An 18,341-nucleotide genomic window follows, 5' to 3' on the forward strand; every position below is an offset into this window, starting at 1 on the left:
CTATTAGAAGAGGGAGTTACAAGTTTACTTAAACATATAAAAAACAGTAACACCCATTTAAAAAAATGGTAATGATAAATAATGATGCTTTTTCTATTGCTTGTTAAAACATAATACTGGTTCTCTGTAACTCTTCGTGGTTACATTGATTTTTCTCATTTCTAGTCTTGCCCCGAGTATGCTTTACTACCCATTCTCCACACGGAGACGTGAATGAACCTGCTTGCAGAGGGAGGGGAGCAATCATTGGAACAGCATAGTGCTCATAGAGAATGGTGTTAAGAACGGGGTTTGTGGCAGTGGAAACGTGGCTTTACAAACCTTACCTGCCACATGCTCGAAAAAACATAGCCAGTATGACAGATATCCCATGTACAAGAACACTGTAAAGTTAAATAACAAAACCCATATAAAAAAAAAACTCTAGCACCATAGTCCTATATCGTATATGTAAACAAACACATTGTTAAAACATACACCAAACTTTACAGACCTCTTTCTTCCTCATAAGAAAGCTGACATTAAAACCGAATATTAAGAACAGACCACATGAAATCAGCAGTGGTTAGAGCTAGGGCTGTGTTTTATTTTTCATAAACATGAAAAGTTTACATTAGTGGGGTGGTTAAAGTCCAAATGGGGCCCTGTGTGAAGAGGCATGTTTCGTATTAGAGAGATTTCCGTGTGTGTGTGTGTGTTTGTGTGTGTGCGTGTGTGTCTGTCTGCGTGTGTGCCCATTTGCTTTTTCTCATCCCTGCTTAACCATTGCTTGCCATTCATCTCATTGATCATCCCACAACCATGTATTTTTGTGTTTAACACACTTTGTACCCATAAAACTGATTCAAGATGTTGACTACTCTTTGTCGTCCTGTCTACAGAATGCAGTATAACACAGTAAAGCATAACAAAGTGTAATAAAGCAATAGCAAAAGCATTTGGCAAAATGGTACAGCACAGAGAAGTCCTATGGTGAAGCATGGTAAAGGAGGTGAAAGATATAAGCATGGGCATTGACATCATTACTGTCAAGGACAATATATCATACAAACAAACAGTGTAATGCAGGGTTAGGGCCCTATTTGGAAAGAAGTGAAAAAAGATAGTGAAAGAGCAAAGCAAATTTCCAGAACACTAATTAAACTGCTCCTTCCTGCAAATAAGCTGTTCCTTGCTAGTTGTATGCAGCTATAGACAAAATATGACATGCCTAGACTTTGCACTTGCTTGCAAGTCATAAAGCACCCAGAGTAAGTCAAGCATACCAAACTGCTATATCAACCTATATAGCAGTGTGGAGTAGTGGTTAGGGCTTTGGCCTCTTGACCGGAGGGACGTGGGTTCAATCCCAGGTGGGGGACACTGCTGTAGTACTCTTGAGCAAGGTACTTTACCTAGATTCCTCCAGTGAAAACCCAGCTGTATAAATGGTTAATTGTATGTAAAAATAATGTGATATCTTGTAACAATTGTAAGTCGCCCTGGATAAGGGCGTCTGCTAAGAAAGTAATAATCATTAAATAATTTTAGTTGAACTTCAACCAAAGTCAACTCTCAGAACTAGACTATGAAATCTAGACGCTATTTCATGAATATGGTGATATTTTGGCATCACATGTCACATGGAAAGTTTATATAGCAAAATATGAGTACAGAGCAGTTTTTTATTGAAATATCAAAAGCATAAGGAAACTTATGCAACGTTAACCATTTAAAAAATACTGTGTAAAACAGAAATGGGCTCTTAAGGATATCCACCACAACGCCGCATTCTTTCATTTCAACCCACGTCAATATATATTCTGTGATAATAGGACTGTAAGTAGTAACAAAGAAACAAGCTGCTACAGATGCATTAATAAATACATTGGCTGGGTAGTGTACTGTATAAATAAACTAGCTTTTGATTAGAGATTTTTTATTTAGATATTTTTTTCTCCACTAATCAAGAAGAACATTAGAAACGCTGAGCATTTATGACTAACAAAAATAAAACAAAATAAACAATAGTTAAGATTCTTAAGACATCTGGTAAATCAACACACAATTACTGTGCAGCCAGGACTTCTGGGCAGGTTGTGAATCATAATGCTTACTCCTCTCCTGGTGAAATAGGAGGAATCAGCAATCATACTGCACACTACTTGGGCAGCTGCTGATGGATGTTCTGCAATGCCTTGGTGCAGCTGCAAACAGCTGGTAGAGCTATAGACCAGTGAAGCCTGTGACTATCACAGCCTCCCACATGAGCAGAGGGTTGCCTAGTGATGATAGAACATATGCTGAAGGCATTAGTGTGCTTTCAAAAGAACCAAATTTTCTAACAAAGGATTTAAACGTGGTAAAAGTGACAGACAAATAAACTGGTTTTAAACAAATGGGGGCTTTTAACTGAAAACCGCCCATCTTACAGAAACAATATGAATTGAAATATATTGAAAAATGTAGTGTATTATAACAGACCACAAAATACTGTATATGAAGTATTTTGCAATAGACTACCATACTGTACTTAAAAAAATACATAGTATGTCAATATATTGTAAAAAATATTTGAATATATAAAAAATATATATAAATATATTATCCCATATCCATGTGTAAATGTAAAGCTGTTGATAAAATATATATAGAATTTTAAATGCTTGAATCAGATCGCCGCGTAGTCTTCTTTGTTCAAGACTGAATAGATTCAATTATTTTAGCCTGTCTGCATACGACATGCCTTTTAAACCCGGGATAATTCTGGTCGCTCTTCTTTGCACTCTTTCTAGAGCAGCAATATCCTTTTTGTAACGAGGTGACCAGAACTGAACACAATACTCTAGATGAAGTCTTACTAATGCATTGTAAAGTTTTAACATTACTTCCCTTGATTTAAATTCAACACTTTTCACTATATATCCGAGCATCCTGTTGGCCTTCTTTATAGCTTCCCCACATTGTCTAGATGAAGACATTTGAGTCAACATAAACTCCTAGGTCTTTTTCATATATTCCTTCTTCAATTTCAGTATCTCCCATATGGTATTTATAATGCACATTTTTATTGCCTGCGTGCAGTACCTTACACTTTTCTCTATTAAATGTCATTTGCCTTGTGTCTGCCCAGTTCTGAATGCTGTCAAGATCATTTTGAATGACCTTTGCTGCTGCAACAGTGTTTGTAACTCCTCCAGACTGCTCCTTTTCAACCAGGAATCAGAAAACTCTCTTGTATCTATCTTCTACTTCTACTAAAATTGGTTTATTTTGGTAATAGAGGTGTAACTTTATTATTAGAACTAAAACAGCCATTAAAGGTAAACTGAAAGACTGAGATAATGTGTTACTGTGAGAATAACACTCACAGGGAGCTGGAATTTATTTAGAATCTATTCATTTGTATCATAAATCAAAATCTTCTAAAAAAAACATCCCAAACTGTATGTTTTATGCAAGAATCTTCACATTATATGGAATCCCTAAGTCTTAACAAATAACACAAAATGTAAACAGTTATTTATTATGATGTTATTTTTTGTAAAGGACCCCAGTAGTAAAGTATTTGTGTGTTCTGTGTATTTTCGTGTTCATTGTTTTGGAATTATTTGTGACAATTGTAATGTGTTAATGTTGACATTGCTTGATTCGATTGTATTAATGCATATTTCAATACATAATTAAATCAATCAATAAATAAATAAACACTTTTTTCCCCTGCAGATCGCCAGGATATGTGTTTATCTGCAGGGCGATTCTATATGCAAAATATTTGCAAGTCGCTTTAAAATAATAAATAACCGAATGCCAGCGTACACCAGACTTACAGCCCCTTCCCAACCCGACTGTATTTATATACATACACACGCATAACCCTTCTCTTGCGGGGCAGCGCGCCTCCACCAAGTTACCTCAAAACAACAACCGGGCATGCGCGTCAGGGGTCCTTCGTGGACAACATTTGCCAATATTTACATAGTAATATTTAAAACTTACAACGTGTCAAACATAATTGCCCCATACAAGTTAACTAAAAGTGTGCAAATGAAAGGTAAATGGAACTAACAAAAGCCAAAAAAGTTGTGCTGACTTCTAAGGCAGCAGGGAGGAGAGACCAACCCCCGTTGGCACAGGAAGTCGGTGTTGCTGTTTGGAGAGGTGTGGGAGAGGAGCTTAGCAAAATTTTAATTTCAGGTAAGTGTTTGCTATTAAACTACAAAAAAGAAATGGAACAGAGGGAGACAGCTAGCAGCAAGCTGTGGATTTTCTATCTGAAAATAAGCAAATAAAAGGAACATGCTCATTGACACACTGTCATTTGTATGGGAGTCGCCGGCAGCAGGCCTGACTACTTGGTTCAGTTGCTATGAATAATGTATGAGTATGTGGAGGATGAGTGGACAGGGTGGGTACCCTGAATATAAATTGATGGACTTGCACCAAAAAGAAAAATACAACTGTGATTGAAGGTCTGTTACGTTATAGAGAGGACTTGGCATTCTACTAGGTTCACCAGAACTAGTTCGAATGTGTTCACCACCCTTAAATCTGTTGTGTAGAAATACTTTTTGTTATTTTACTTATGTTAGAATGGATACAGACTGACACTGAAAATAATAATAATAATAATAATAATAATAATAATAATAATAATAATAATAATAATAAAGCATTATCAGAAACCAATAAATTAAGTTTTGTTCAAACAAGTCTGCCATCAGATTTTAAGTTTGTGCGGGACCAATATCGGTTGAAATGAACTTGTTTTGTCAAGCGGTGTGCACACAAATTGCATTTTCTGTTTAGGCTCAACATGATGAGTATGCAGTTCTACTAAAAGAAATATTAATATCAATATTGTGATTGTGTATAAGAAATGAAGAAACAGCTGATGGCTGTTTTTATGTTTCAATTATAACGTCAAATGCTTATGTTATCTCAACTGTATTTTTGATGACAGAGTTGTTTCTCTCACCCAGTGATTTATGATATTAAACAAAGATGTCTGATTGTAATTAAACACACTGTTTTAGTGAAATACAAAACAGTAGTCCTATACAATAAGTATGTTTTGGAGGTGGGGTCTGTTTGTTCTGCTCATCCGGTTTCTATTTTAGAAACCACTGAACGTTATCGATGCAGTTTTTTTGTTGTTGCTAATTGTGGTATTGATCTGTCAGTGTTGTGGTGCAATGACTTCCCTTATTTCCGCATGAGCACACCTAGCATTTCTGCACAGCACAGCGCAGCTTCGCAAGTTACGGGCTGCGTTCACGTACGCATATTTTCCTAATGCTGCGCAGATTCTGCGCAGTTTTTATGCAAAACCTGTCCAAGTTCGCCATCTGCGTGAACTCATCCGGAAAAGACGTGACCAGGTCACGCATCTCCCGAGCGCAGATCGCGCATCTCTTGACAGGTACTGCGCTGGAGCTGCCGCGGCTCAAAACAATAGACGAGCGTTGGATGACAAAGAAGTATGTAGGCAACCAGATACAATCCTCACTTCATTTATTTAGCAGACACCTTTATCCAAGGCAATTTACAGAGACTAGGGTGTGTGAACTATGCATCAGCTGCAGAATCACTTACAACTACATCTCACCTGAAAGACGGAGCACAAGAAGGTTAAGTGACTTGCTCAGGGTCACACAATGAGTCAGTGGCTGATGTGGGATTTGAGCCGGGGACCTACTGGTTACAAGCCCTTTTCTTTAACCACTGGACCACACAGCCTACTGCCACCTAGTCAGGAGGTGTGAATTGCCTTCGAGTCATTAATTATCTTATGAATGATTTGTAATACAAATTAAAATGATTGGACTCTTTTTCCACACAGTTATTATACTTTTCAAATATTCAGATATTTATTCTAAAGGTTTAAACATGTAAAAAAAGTAAAATAATGTTAAATTGTAATTGGTTATTGATGAAAGGCTATCAGAGACAGGGAATAACCTACTTTGAATTAAGGAGAATAAATCAGCTTTAATAACAGGTAGTTGAAGTGAGGTACGTGACCATATGTGCAAGTATTTTAACAGTTTTTGTCCCAGATCAAAATACAGTACTGTCTAACAACCTCTTTGTGAGAGGGCGGGGGGAATCCTGCCCGTTATAATACTCATTAATTTGTCTCAAATCACAAAACTTACAATTATATTATCTCTTTATAGCAGGGACTGTTTCTACTGTACATTTTCTGATCATGCTGTAAATTATGAAGCTGGTGGAGCACAAGGGGAACTTCGACTGCATCCACTTCTTCTGCGATTAGAATTTCTCTCAACACCACCTCCATTTTAGTTCTGCTCAGAACTGTTGTTCATCTACCAAAGCTGTCCACGCTGCGTCTGCACAGACCGTGACGTTACACGCAGACTCGCGTCTGCAATCTAGCCGTCAAAAAAGTATTGTGAACGCAGCCACTGCAAAAATCTTCTAATCTATATACAAAAAGATAGTCAACTTCGCCTGTCTTCCGTCCCTGACGAAGCGGTGCATCGTGGGAATCAAGAGTTCTGGTTGCGACTTTTCCCCGAAGGTCTAATATGTAGACAAGATAGTCAACTCCGTCCTTTCTAACATCCCTGTCGAACTGGTGCATTATGTGAATCCAAAGAATTGCGGTAGCGACTTATCCCCTATATAATATAAAATCATTTCCTTTTCCTAGCCTTCTCTTTTTAAAACGATTGCATTTTTAAACACGATTCACCTAGATTTATTTAATAATAATAATAATAATAATAATTATAATAATAATAATAATAATAATAAATGTTGTTTTATATAGCGCCTTTAAAAACATCTCAAAGCGCTTTACAAACAAACGAACAAAACAGAAAATAAAAAGTCATAAAAATGCCTTTCTATAAAAGTAGGTCTTTAAGCTAGATTTAAAAGCATTAAGAGTGGCAGAATCCCTGATCTCTTTAGGAATGGTGTTCCAAAGTTTTGGGGCATAACAACAGAAAGCCCTGTCACCCACAGAACGTAGGTGAACAGAGGGAACACATAACAATCCAAGATCTGTTGAGTGAAGGTTGCGTGAAGGGGTGTAGACTGTTAAGAGATCAGATAAATACTGTGGAGCCAAACCATGTAAAGCCTTAAAAGTAAGAAGTAAAATTTTAAAATCAACACGAAGCCTGACAGGCAACCAGTGCAGGGACTCTAGAACAGGAGTGATATGATCCCTTGACGTGACCTTGTCAGGATACGAGCTGCTGAGTTCTGAACATGTTGTAATTTGGAGATGCCTGCAAGCAGAGCGTTACAATAATCAATCCTCGAAAAAAACAAATGCATGAACCAGCTTTTAAGCTACAGAAGCAGAAAGCATAGGTCGCACCCTAGCGATGTTTCTAAGGTGGAAAAATTATGCCTTAACAGTATTCTGCACATGAGGTTCAAAAGTTAATCAAGGATAAAAAATAACTCCCAAATTTCTCATTTTGGATCTAAACTCAAGCATAGTACCATCAACTGACAAGTTTACAGCATTGGTTTTACGTAACTGGTGGGCAGTGCCAAGCAACATAACCTCCGTCTTGTCACAGTTAAGATGCAGAAAGTTTTCTGACATCCAATTCTTAATATCAGAAATGCAAACAGAGGCAGCAACATCAACATAGTATGCACATAAATGTGGGTGTCATTTGCATAAAAATGATAATTCAGGCCATGTAATCTTAGTATGTGACCAAGAGGAAACATGTGAATATTAAATAGTAGAGGGCCCAGAATTGAGCCTTGTGGGACACCAGATGTTACCAGCCCAACCTCAGAACTAAAACTGCCAAGGTGCACAACCAAACTTTTATCACGGGCTGCATATCCAGAAAACTAGTGTAACCTAATGTGTATAGCGGGCCGCACATTACTAAAGAATAACCAGAGTTTAACCCTTATCTGCAATATATATATATATATATATATATATATATATATATATATATATATATATATTATAAAAAAATTCCCTTAGGATTACTGTAAATTTTATTTCGATACACATCACAAACAAAAATATACAAAACAATTAAAAACAAAGCATTCATATCTTACTGTTATACCAAATACACACACATTGCACAATAACGCAAAGCAAATAAAATTTCTACTTGCTGAAGTGGTTTTTATTTTAGCAGACGAGTTGTTCAGTTGTAGCAGGCAGCAATGTAGCAAAAGTCATAGGGCAGTAACGTCACCTCCCTAGCAACACGCCTCCTACATTGAGAATGGGTTCTTTAAACATATAAACTCTAAAGAAGTGATTAAACATTTCATAATATGCTAGACGTATAACTCGTCATGTGACAGATGTTACCAAACGCATATTTTTTATGCATTAATTTGAGTAATTTATCTTCAGTAGTCCGTCGCGAATCAGTAAGGGCGGATATTATAAAAAGGAAGGGGTTTGGCAATTGCCTCCAAGTAGCTTTTCTAATTGGTGCAACAGAAAGATTGACACTGGGGCGGGTTTTATTCTCGGTCGATCTGGCGCTTCATTGGTGCACTGTGTGTGTGTTTATGCCTGTAGTAGGCGTGGTATGGTATCAATTCCACGGCAGGGTAATAACGTTAATGACAGGTGTTTTTTCTGAGTTTGTTCTATATTTAAAATGGTATCTCTAAACAAAGGAAGCCAAGCGGTTTTTTTCTGAGCTTGTTCTATATTTAAAATGGTATCTCTAAACAAAGGAAGCCACGTTTGGAAGTATTTTGAGGAACCGGATGAGAAAAACATGGTATGTAAATAATTATGCCAAACAAAACTGCCGTACCACAAAAACACAAGTTCAATACTTCACAATTTGAAATGAACATTCAGAATTATTGGGCAGCAGTGTGGAGTAGTGGTTAGGGCTCTGGACTCTTGAGCAAGGTACTTTACCTAGATTGCTCTAGTAAAAACCCAACTGTATAAATGGGTAATTGTATGTAAAAATAATGTGATATCTTGTAACAATTGTAAGTCATCCTGGATAAGGGTGTCTGCTAAGATATAAATAATAGTAATAATAATTGTGGATTGAGCTACTGATGGCAATAAAAAGCAGACATCCATAACAACATTTGCTATAGATGCTATGAGGACGGTGCGTGTGAATCGTGAATGCAGCAGTTCTGAAATCGATGTAAGATTATTTCAATACTATGCCTACCCATAAAACAATAACTTAAGAAAATCATGGTGCAGCTTTTAATACCTTCAAAGGGAGAAACAGTTGCAATTACCACAGACTTGTGGACCCCATTCCCCAATCTTCCCATAGGTGACCGAACGGTCGTTTGTTTAGTACAGTTTTCATTTGTTGGAACGACTGCACTAAAGCAAAAAATCTAAAAAAAAAAAAATCTAAAAAATCACACCGCTGCTATCAAAGACTGCAAACTTTTAAATCTCTGAGGCAGACTTTTTAATATCAGTCACAGTGCTCTTTACAATTCCAAAATATTATCCCTGGTAATTACCTTTTCCAGAAGTGAAAGTATTTCCAGCTTCTTTCAATTGTAAGCACAACTCGCTTTTGCTCCTGTAGCCATTTTGCATTACCGCTGTACAGTGGGTGATGTGCGTCTCTTTTTAAAAAAAATATTTAAACCATTTGCTTTATAAACAAAACAAAAAATAAAATAAAATCAGAATAGGTTCCTGTTTTTTTGTTAAAATTAACCTTTAAGAAACACATTATTCTGAAAACATTATACTATCCGAAAATGTGTTCAATATGTATATAGTTATATCTCCACTAGCAACTTTAATTACAACCATACATATAAACATTTCAATATATGTATTTTGTGTATGTGTTTATTTTATTTTATTTTTTTATTTTTTTTTACTTTGTAGTTAAGTCTTTGGGATGTTAAAACGTTATTTTCTTATTTAGGGTTTATTTGCTTAGAAAATACTAACCAGGGCTGTCGGTATAAAAATGTAATATAAAGAGTGTGTGTGTATGTAATCGTGGTTTATTTATTTATTTATTTATTTTTATTTTTTGAATTTAGTCGTCGCCAATTATTTTTACCCCGGTTTTCACCCCAATTTAGCATGCCCAATTTATTATCTGTATCCCCGGCTCACCGCTCGCAACCCCCCCGCCGACTCGGGAAACGGAGGCTGGAACACGCGTCCTCCGAAACGTGCTCCTTCCAAGCCGTCATTTTTCGCACTGCAGATCCACAGCAATGCCACCAGACCTATAGTGCCGGAGGACAACACAGATCTGGCGGCTCCGCTGCAGAGCCACAGGCGCCCTATCGGCCACAGGGGTCGCTGATGCGCAGTGAGCCGTGGATTCCCCTGCCGACCTAAGCCCTCCCTATCCGGGCAGTGCTCAGCCAATTGTGCGCCGCCCCCTAGGAACTCTCGGTCACGGTCAGCTGTGACATAGCCTGGATTCGAACCAGCGATCTCCAGGCTATAGGGCACATCCTGCGAGGAGCGCCTTTACTGGATGCGCCACTCGGGAGCCCCAGTAATTGTGGTTTAAACGTTTAAACTCTGACATTGCAAAGCGTTTAAACGTTAGTAAAAATTTACCAAAAGCCAAAATACCAAAATAATTTGCTTAATTAGACATTTTTACTTGTTTTCAGCTATTAAACAGTTGCAGTTCAAGTTACTTATCAAATGTTATAGATAACTTGAAATATGTAACACTTTAAGAGCTGAAATTCCAGCTCTTAACCCTTTGCGGTCCATTTATTCAGCACGTCTCAGGCGCGTCAGATCCAATTTATTTTCACATGGGCTCCCGAGTGGCGCATCCAGTAAAGGCGCTCCTCGCAGGATGTGCTCTATAGCCTGGAGATCGCTGGTTCGAATCCAGGCTATGTCACAGCTGACCGTGACCGAGAGTTCCTAGGGGGCGGCGCACAATTGGCTGAGCGCTGCCCGGGTAGGGAGGGCTTAGGTCGGCAGGGGAATCCACGGCTCACCGCGCATCAGCGACCCCTGTGGCCGATAGGGCGCCTGTGGCTCTGCAGCGGAGCCGCCAGATCTGTGTTGTCCTCCGGCACTATAGGTCTGGTAGCATTGCTGTGGATCTGCAGTGCGAAAAATGACGGCTTGGAAGGAGCACGTTTCGGAGGACGCGTGTTTCAGCCTCCGTTTCCTGAGTCGGCGGGGGGTTGCGAGCGGTGAGCCGGGGATACAGATAATAATTGGGCATGCTAAATTGGGGTGAAAACCGGGGTAAAAATAATTGGCGACGACTAAATTAAAAAAAAAAAAAACAATTTATTTTCACATGCGCAGTTTATTTTAGACGCACTGTTTAAAAGTATTTTCTTCACAGTAAAAGAGGTTTAAAAGGCACTGCATATCAACAGGACAATAAGTACTGCATGTCCAGCCCCGCCCCACCCCTCGTTCGCAGTTTTCTTAAGATACCACTTGATAGTAGTGTATACCGATAAATCATCTCCTGATCACTCGTTTTTATCACCAAACTCCTCAATAATGCGATCCAAGTCATTATTTTATTACTATAACATCTATCAAATGCTCTGCAAATGTCTGTGATATTCTTTGAGCGCTGGATGCAGAAGCAGCTATCTTGTTTGTTTGTGTCAGTGTTATCTATGTGATCCCGGGGCTATCTGTATTTATGAGATCTGCCCCTTTTTTTTCAGCTTCTCTCGGCTCTTATCGATCTCACTTGGCTATTGAAGGGTTTTCTCAGCTTTTTTCCGGAGAAAAAACCACTAGAGACCTATTTTTTGCGTCTTTTTGATGATGTCGGACAGGGTCCGACATTGGACTGGAAAGGGAAAATTGTAATGTCGGACCAGGTCCGAAATAGGACTGCAAAGTGTTAAACAGTTACAGAGATTCCAGCATACTTCTGAAGGCAGTCATGAAGAATGCCATGATCTGTGGTATCAAAAATCAAGATGAGGAGAAAGGAAAGCATGATAACTGTTTTTTTTTTTTTTTATCAGTTTTGCTTAACAAGTTATAGAACAGCATCTTGTGTAAGGGTGGAAATAAAAAGCAGGCTAGTGGCACATAATGGGAACCGCATAATGATTTTGGATTGTATAATAATATGTAGTCCAGGGGTAAAGGGTTGGGCTGAAGTTTGAATAAAACTCGTCACTTGCCCCCCGTCTGGCAACTTGACAGAAGTGAGTTAGGTGCTCCTGGTTTTCTTTCTCGAAAGCCCTATTCAGTTGAACAAAGTGCTACATATAATGGTAGCATCTAAGTTGAGCCCAGGATGATTTCTCTGGTCAGGGTCAGTTTTTCACTTTAGGTTGACCTTTGCCAGGTCACAGCTCGAAGGGGAAATTAAAAAGAAAGATTAGCATTTCTGCATTCATTGTGCCCGAAAACCCCCAGGTTCTAGATTTTTTTAGCAAAATCTGAGAGGGTCGTGCAACGGCTCTGGTTGAGTTGAATGGAGTTGGTAAACATACTGAAAGTCTTGCACGTTTCTCCTGATTTGTTTAGTACTCATTTTTACAGATTCACCAATAGTAGTGACTGTAGTTTTTAGCAGTGAATCCTTGGTTTCATAAATAGCTAATAATTATTGAAAAAATTGCTGCCATTTTCATTCTTTTTGTTAAATCTATGCTTGCAGTAGATCTAGGACCGCAACAGTTAATGTATCTGATTAACTCTATTTATCTTTGTCTGGACTGTCTGTACTGTAAACCTGTCAAGTGATTGCTACAATGCGTTAAATCCTTTAATTAGCACAGTGACTAATGGCTCTTATTTGGACACTGCTAATCAATTTAAAATCGATCCAAGTTAGAACAATTCTGGATTGTGGACAATACAGGTTGTAGTCTATATCCCACCCTGTATTTTTTGTCTTTGCAGTTTGGGATCCATTAATGTTAATTACACTTTTAAATGCCCTATGATCTTAGAAGTGCCGAGTGTCCTATAATGCACTTTCAAATTGCCCCAAAGCCCTTTTAAAATGCTGGTAGTGTAAACCTACTGTACTTATAATGTTAAACATCCATAACATATGCTCAACTCATGTATTCTGAGAACTACAGTCTAAGAATGGGCATATTCATCAGAAATTCAGTTATGATAGCTCATTTTGAGAAAGCAACCTAAAGTGATTGCTGTGTTTCTGTCTGTAACTTGAAATAGACAAACATTTAGTTTAAAGGCGTTAGCCAAAAAAAATAAATTAGGGTGTATTTTTTAAAGTGCTTTACACCAGTCTATTAACTTCTGTTTTTTGAAAGGATAAAAACATTACTTCTTTACAAAACCAACCAAACAACTACTTACTGTAAGTAATCTAATTTAAGGCTCTTAACCTTAAGAGTAGGATATAAGAAGTACCACAATTTCGCTACAGTATGTGAAAGGGCAAATTGCTATTGATGAGGATAAAATGCTTGAGTATAGTTTTACTATAATAAGAGAAGCAATTTCCATGGAGTTCAGGTCAGTGAATCAGTGCAGACATAATGAAATGGGAGCCGTAGACGAGAAGGAGAGAACTCCTCCGATGGGAATACACTGCTGAGTTATCAGCACCCGTGTACAGGTAGTCAGCATTTATTGAATGGGAGTACAAAGGTAGAAGTGTAGGTCTCTTCAAATGAATTGGAATTTTATTTTAAAAAGGAATTGACGCCAACCCTGCCAGAAGTCAATATGAAAACCAAAATGTGTCCTTGAGACGTGATAAACTGGAAAGTGTAAAGTGGTGCAAATGTATTTTTAATGATGTACTCGCAGCAAGCCAGCTGCTTACTGCAAAAAATGAATACCAGCATCTCAAAGTCAGAGTTGTAAACAATACATCTCCCTTGTGCAACCTGAAGTGACTTTGTACAGCCTGGCATGTGTGCCTCAGCAAGCAAAACAGGAGTGGGGGCCTGTCTGAGCTCCGTTTGAAACTGAGTGCCCTTTAGGGAGCCAGGACCAGTCTTTGTGTCATTGCTTTGCTGGCATCCATGATTCTTTATTGAAAGGCAAGGCATCCTCTTTGAAATGCCCTTGTATTTATGTGCCAGCTTTGATTTTCCATTATCCCATTGTTTCTGACTCTTAATAACAAGTATGATTACATGTGACAAAATGAAATTCTATTTTTGCGGCAGTCAATTTGACCCTTTTTAAAACAAACAAAAAAAAAAAAACACAGCTCTAATCATATTGAGTCGAAGTACTAACTAAATGCCCAATTTTATCTGTGTGACAATCAATTTGACTTGTTTTTAAAGTAAAAGCCTCTAACTATGTAATTTGAAGTTCTCAATACTGAATTCTATTTGCGCATCAAGTAATTTGATGATTAGTCCCAGAATTCCGGATGATGCAGGCTGTACTGGGATGCTGTGGTCTGTGCCACAGGCATTTTCATTAGCATTTTCAGTCATCATAACCACATCCCTTGTAAAATGCTACTGTTCATCAAATATTTGAGTGAAAAACTTGTATACCTTGCCAACACTGGTGTAAAAAAATGAAAATGAATTGCTGTTGAAGTAGTTTACTGCAAGTACGATGCAGTGAAAGTAAATAGTGCCTGCTTGGTGTTATTGGTGCTATCTTGTTTGGTTTATGTACAAGAATACAAAATCTATTTAATTTAAACAAGTGAAAGCCAGTCCCTTTTACTAGTTGACCAAGAATAGGCCTATTTAGGCTTTTCGATAATTGTCTACTTTTAAAAAATAATTCACTTTAAATTTCCTTTTGCTTTAAGGTATATGATCAGTGACCATAAGTACTGTCTCCCTCATTAAAACAAACCTGGGTTTTACTGCTAAACAGGGTTTTTTATTCGTTTTTTTTTCTGCAGTAATAGCACAATATTAAAATACCTGAAAAACAATTATATTTCTAGTGCATTCCACTACATGAAATACACGTTTACAGTACGATAAGTCATCACAGACTTATTCAGGTGTTGCTTTGCATCGGCATAAACATTTCAAGAAAAAAAAACACACCTGTTTTTATTATACTGTAAGGGGCCACTTACTTTAAAACACTACTGTACCCAAAAAAGAATAGGACAAGTTTTTTTTCATTTGGTTATATATGATGATATTTTAAAAGGGTGTACCTAAGGAGCTGCCTAAATACATTTGCGTTCAGTTAATGAAATGAAAATGGCCATAGGAGTCTAATTTCAGCAGGGCTTTCGATTAGCCTGAAAATGATTGTTTGGCTGAAACTGACTGACCTCACTCAGCTTCCAGACTGTTCCCTTGGATACAGCATCCACAGCAGCAGCCCGGCTTGTTGTCACGGTTACTGTATTGCATTTGTTTTTAAATATTAAAGAAAAACAAGCAAAAAAAAAAAAAAAAGGTTCAAATTTTTAGAGTCTTGATGTAGTCCACTGCTGCTGCTGGCAGGAGTTTTATTCCAGAGTAGTTTTCGGAATCAAGGCTGGAGGGGAGACGCTACATTTTTTGTGATTATCTCTTTTTTTTATTATTTATATTCTGTAAATATACTAATGCATGCTCTAAATCCACCCAGACATATCAGACAATCGGAGCAGAGGTGGCACTTGTCTCCTGTGCTGCTGATGCTGTGAAATGGTGCAGGTTTTAAAAGCGCAGGCTTCTGCCTCTGTTTGAATCCGTGTGGTCCTAGCGCTAGATTTCTCATTCCTGCTCCGATAATTTCGTACCTGCCACTGGGAGCTGGGAGGCTGACTCGGATGTTTCTTCTGTACAGTGCAGTCATGGGGTTGTTGTACTGTCTGTCGTAGTTTGAATTATTTTCAGTGTTCCTGAAATCTCATCCCCACTGGCTGGCATGCATCTCATTCCTGTCCCCTCAAGTTTAAGGTCAAACTTTGCAGCATACAGTACAGCAGGAGCTCAGCAGAAATTCAATGTTAACTTTTGGCCTGCGCAGCAGAATTAATGCTATAGGTGCTGACCTCCACGAATTAATCGTTCTGTGCTGTTTTTTTTTATTTTTTATTCCAGAATAACCAACCCAGGAATGCTAATGTGTTGAAAAAAGTAGCATTAAAAAGACAATCAAGTGTGGGCCTGAAATGACCCTTTAAACTGAGCATTGAAAAACTGGTATGATTGAAGGTTTCAGGAAATATATCATTGCAACATGCTTGAGTTGTGGCTGGGCTATAAGGCAATACTTCAAATTTGAACTTCATCACAAAGACAAGCTATTCCATGTGATGTGAATATTGATCATGGTGACCTACTTTTTTATTTGTGCTACGGACACCTGTATTATTTAGTATATATGGGGGAATAGCTCAGCCAACTTAAATGAAGCTGTGTGTTCATGGTGACTTTTTTATGGTACTGACATACAGTAATAATGTGCTGCTATTTTGCCTAAAATAATAAAGCAAGCCGATCGTACAGAACCACGCGTGTTTGACATTTGATTGACGGTCTTGTTTCATAAGATCACCTAAACGTTGATCTGAACGTTGAGGATAATAGCCAAATACAAAACCCCGACATTAATAGTAAGTCGCCCTGCATAAGGGCGTCTCCTAAGAAATAAATAATAATAATAATCTGAAGTACATTAACTATGTGCTTGCAACACCCACATAGGAAACAAAGTGATATTGCCTTAAAGGATGAGGCTGTTTATTGTACTGGCCCGCCTCCTTAATGAAGACTTATGGAAGACTGAGTCTCTTGCATTCCTCTGAACTTTCCTTTTTTTGGGGTGAATTACAGGCGCTCTGTGTGACCCAGTGTTGAAAACAAATCACTTCAAGTGATTGTGTTTCTGCTGTAATCGAACACTGTACAGAACAGAATTCTCAGTAAGTGGTAAACTTTGAGAAACTACATCAAGTTAACACATGTTTCTGACTGAGCATTTTGTAGTAATACAGTAGATGACATTTCAGTTGGTGCCGTAGCTCATTCCTCAGTAGAGTAGTAACTGGTACAACAGGCAGCTATGTTTCTGTTTTCATCAACACATAGGCACACAAAAATAAAAACACACCCACACAACCCTGTGCTGGATGGACCACCAAATACAAGTAACTTAAGAAGACATTTACAAGCCAAACACAAAACAGAATTTGAAACCCTGTGTAACAAAGAAAAGCGCAGGGCTGAAGTCGAAGAAGACGTGCCTCAGACCACTCCACAGGTAACTGTCGTACAACTCTAGATTTAGACCAAATATTGATATCTAATTGTCGCAGCGCATTACAAACGATGTACTGAAAATTCGCGATATCACAAATTTCACAAATATCGTGTATTTGACTGCCTGCTGTGAAATATGCATTTTATTTTCCTTACAGTATTTTCCATTACTCTTCACCTCTCCTGTTCATTTCATTCTTTTATCAAGTAGAAGCAGCGCTACAGTAGCTGTACACGGTCCAGCGTTTTGTTTTGCTCAACTTTGTAATGCGTCTTTGGATCATCCAAGAAAAGGTACCATTGACAAGCATCTTGACACCGCAGTACACAAAAACAAGAAAATCTAACTTGTCAACACGTTTGAATTAGTGGAAGCCTTTAGTGCAGCAAACATACCAATACAACGGCTGGTCAATGAAAAAAATCCCGAATTGTGGAGCCGTGCCTACCAGTGACACAGACCAGTTTAAATGAAATGTTTCATTTTTAAAGATTGTTTCAATAGCGACTGGCGTTCCAATGTTCCAATGTACTCGTACATCCTCAGACAGTCCGGGATATATGAAGATTACGAGGCAGGTGTATATGCAACACCTTCGGCTATGTTTAATATATTTATATAGTCACCATGTACTTGTGATATTTAAGCAGGCTATGCTTAAATAGCTTTAAAATATACAAACAAAACTGTAAATGTCCAATAAATGAATGTGCACAGAGTGCGAGTTGAGGTGCAGTCGTAAATACAAGCAATCAAATGGCATCTAATGTTAAAGTGACGTTTCGCCAAACACCTTTTGAAATGTAAATAGTGAACTTTTAATTGACTGAGCGAGTGCTTTGCTGACTTTTGATTAATATTGTGGCGGTGTCAAGAAGGACGCAAGACAAGGTTTCAAGGCTGAATTTTTTATTTGTTTAGCCTTAATAATCTCTTTAACAAAGCTGCTGTCAGCCACAGCTCACGCTTCTACAAGTCGGCTTTCTCTTCTCTCTAGCTCTTTCTCTCTAGCTCTTTCTCAGTCCGACCCTGGGATCCAGCTCTCAGCTCCTTTTATAGGATAGTTGGAGGGAGGCGGTGCCCATTCCAACCAATCCAGAATGGACACCTCACCCTGCTGGAAGGTTCCAGAATGACAGTTGTATGGAAATCCCCCAGCCCAGGTGCCTCTGTCTGGGGATCGGAACACTCTAGATGAAAGGGGGCGGGGCCCCAGCCTGACTGCGGGTAACCTCGCTGGATGGAA

At 38.3% G+C, this 18,341-nt stretch overlaps 1 protein-coding gene across 1 annotated transcript in view; it reads left to right on the plus strand.

Annotated features, from left to right (window-relative positions):
* The first annotated feature begins 4,040 nt into the window (after positions 1–4,040).
* Positions 4,041–18,341, plus strand: part of LOC117421393 (dynactin subunit 1-like) — a 102,821-nt gene continuing 88,520 nt past the window's right edge. The window contains exon 1 of the mRNA XM_034035757.3: positions 4,041–4,176. The gene's annotated coding sequence lies outside the window, so the exon portion shown is untranslated. The remainder of the gene's footprint in view (positions 4,177–18,341) is intronic.

The sequence above is a fragment of the Acipenser ruthenus genome, chromosome 1 (assembly GCF_902713425.1).
Source record: "Acipenser ruthenus chromosome 1, fAciRut3.2 maternal haplotype, whole genome shotgun sequence".
In the NCBI taxonomy this organism is placed as follows: Eukaryota; Metazoa; Chordata; class Actinopteri; order Acipenseriformes; family Acipenseridae; genus Acipenser; species Acipenser ruthenus.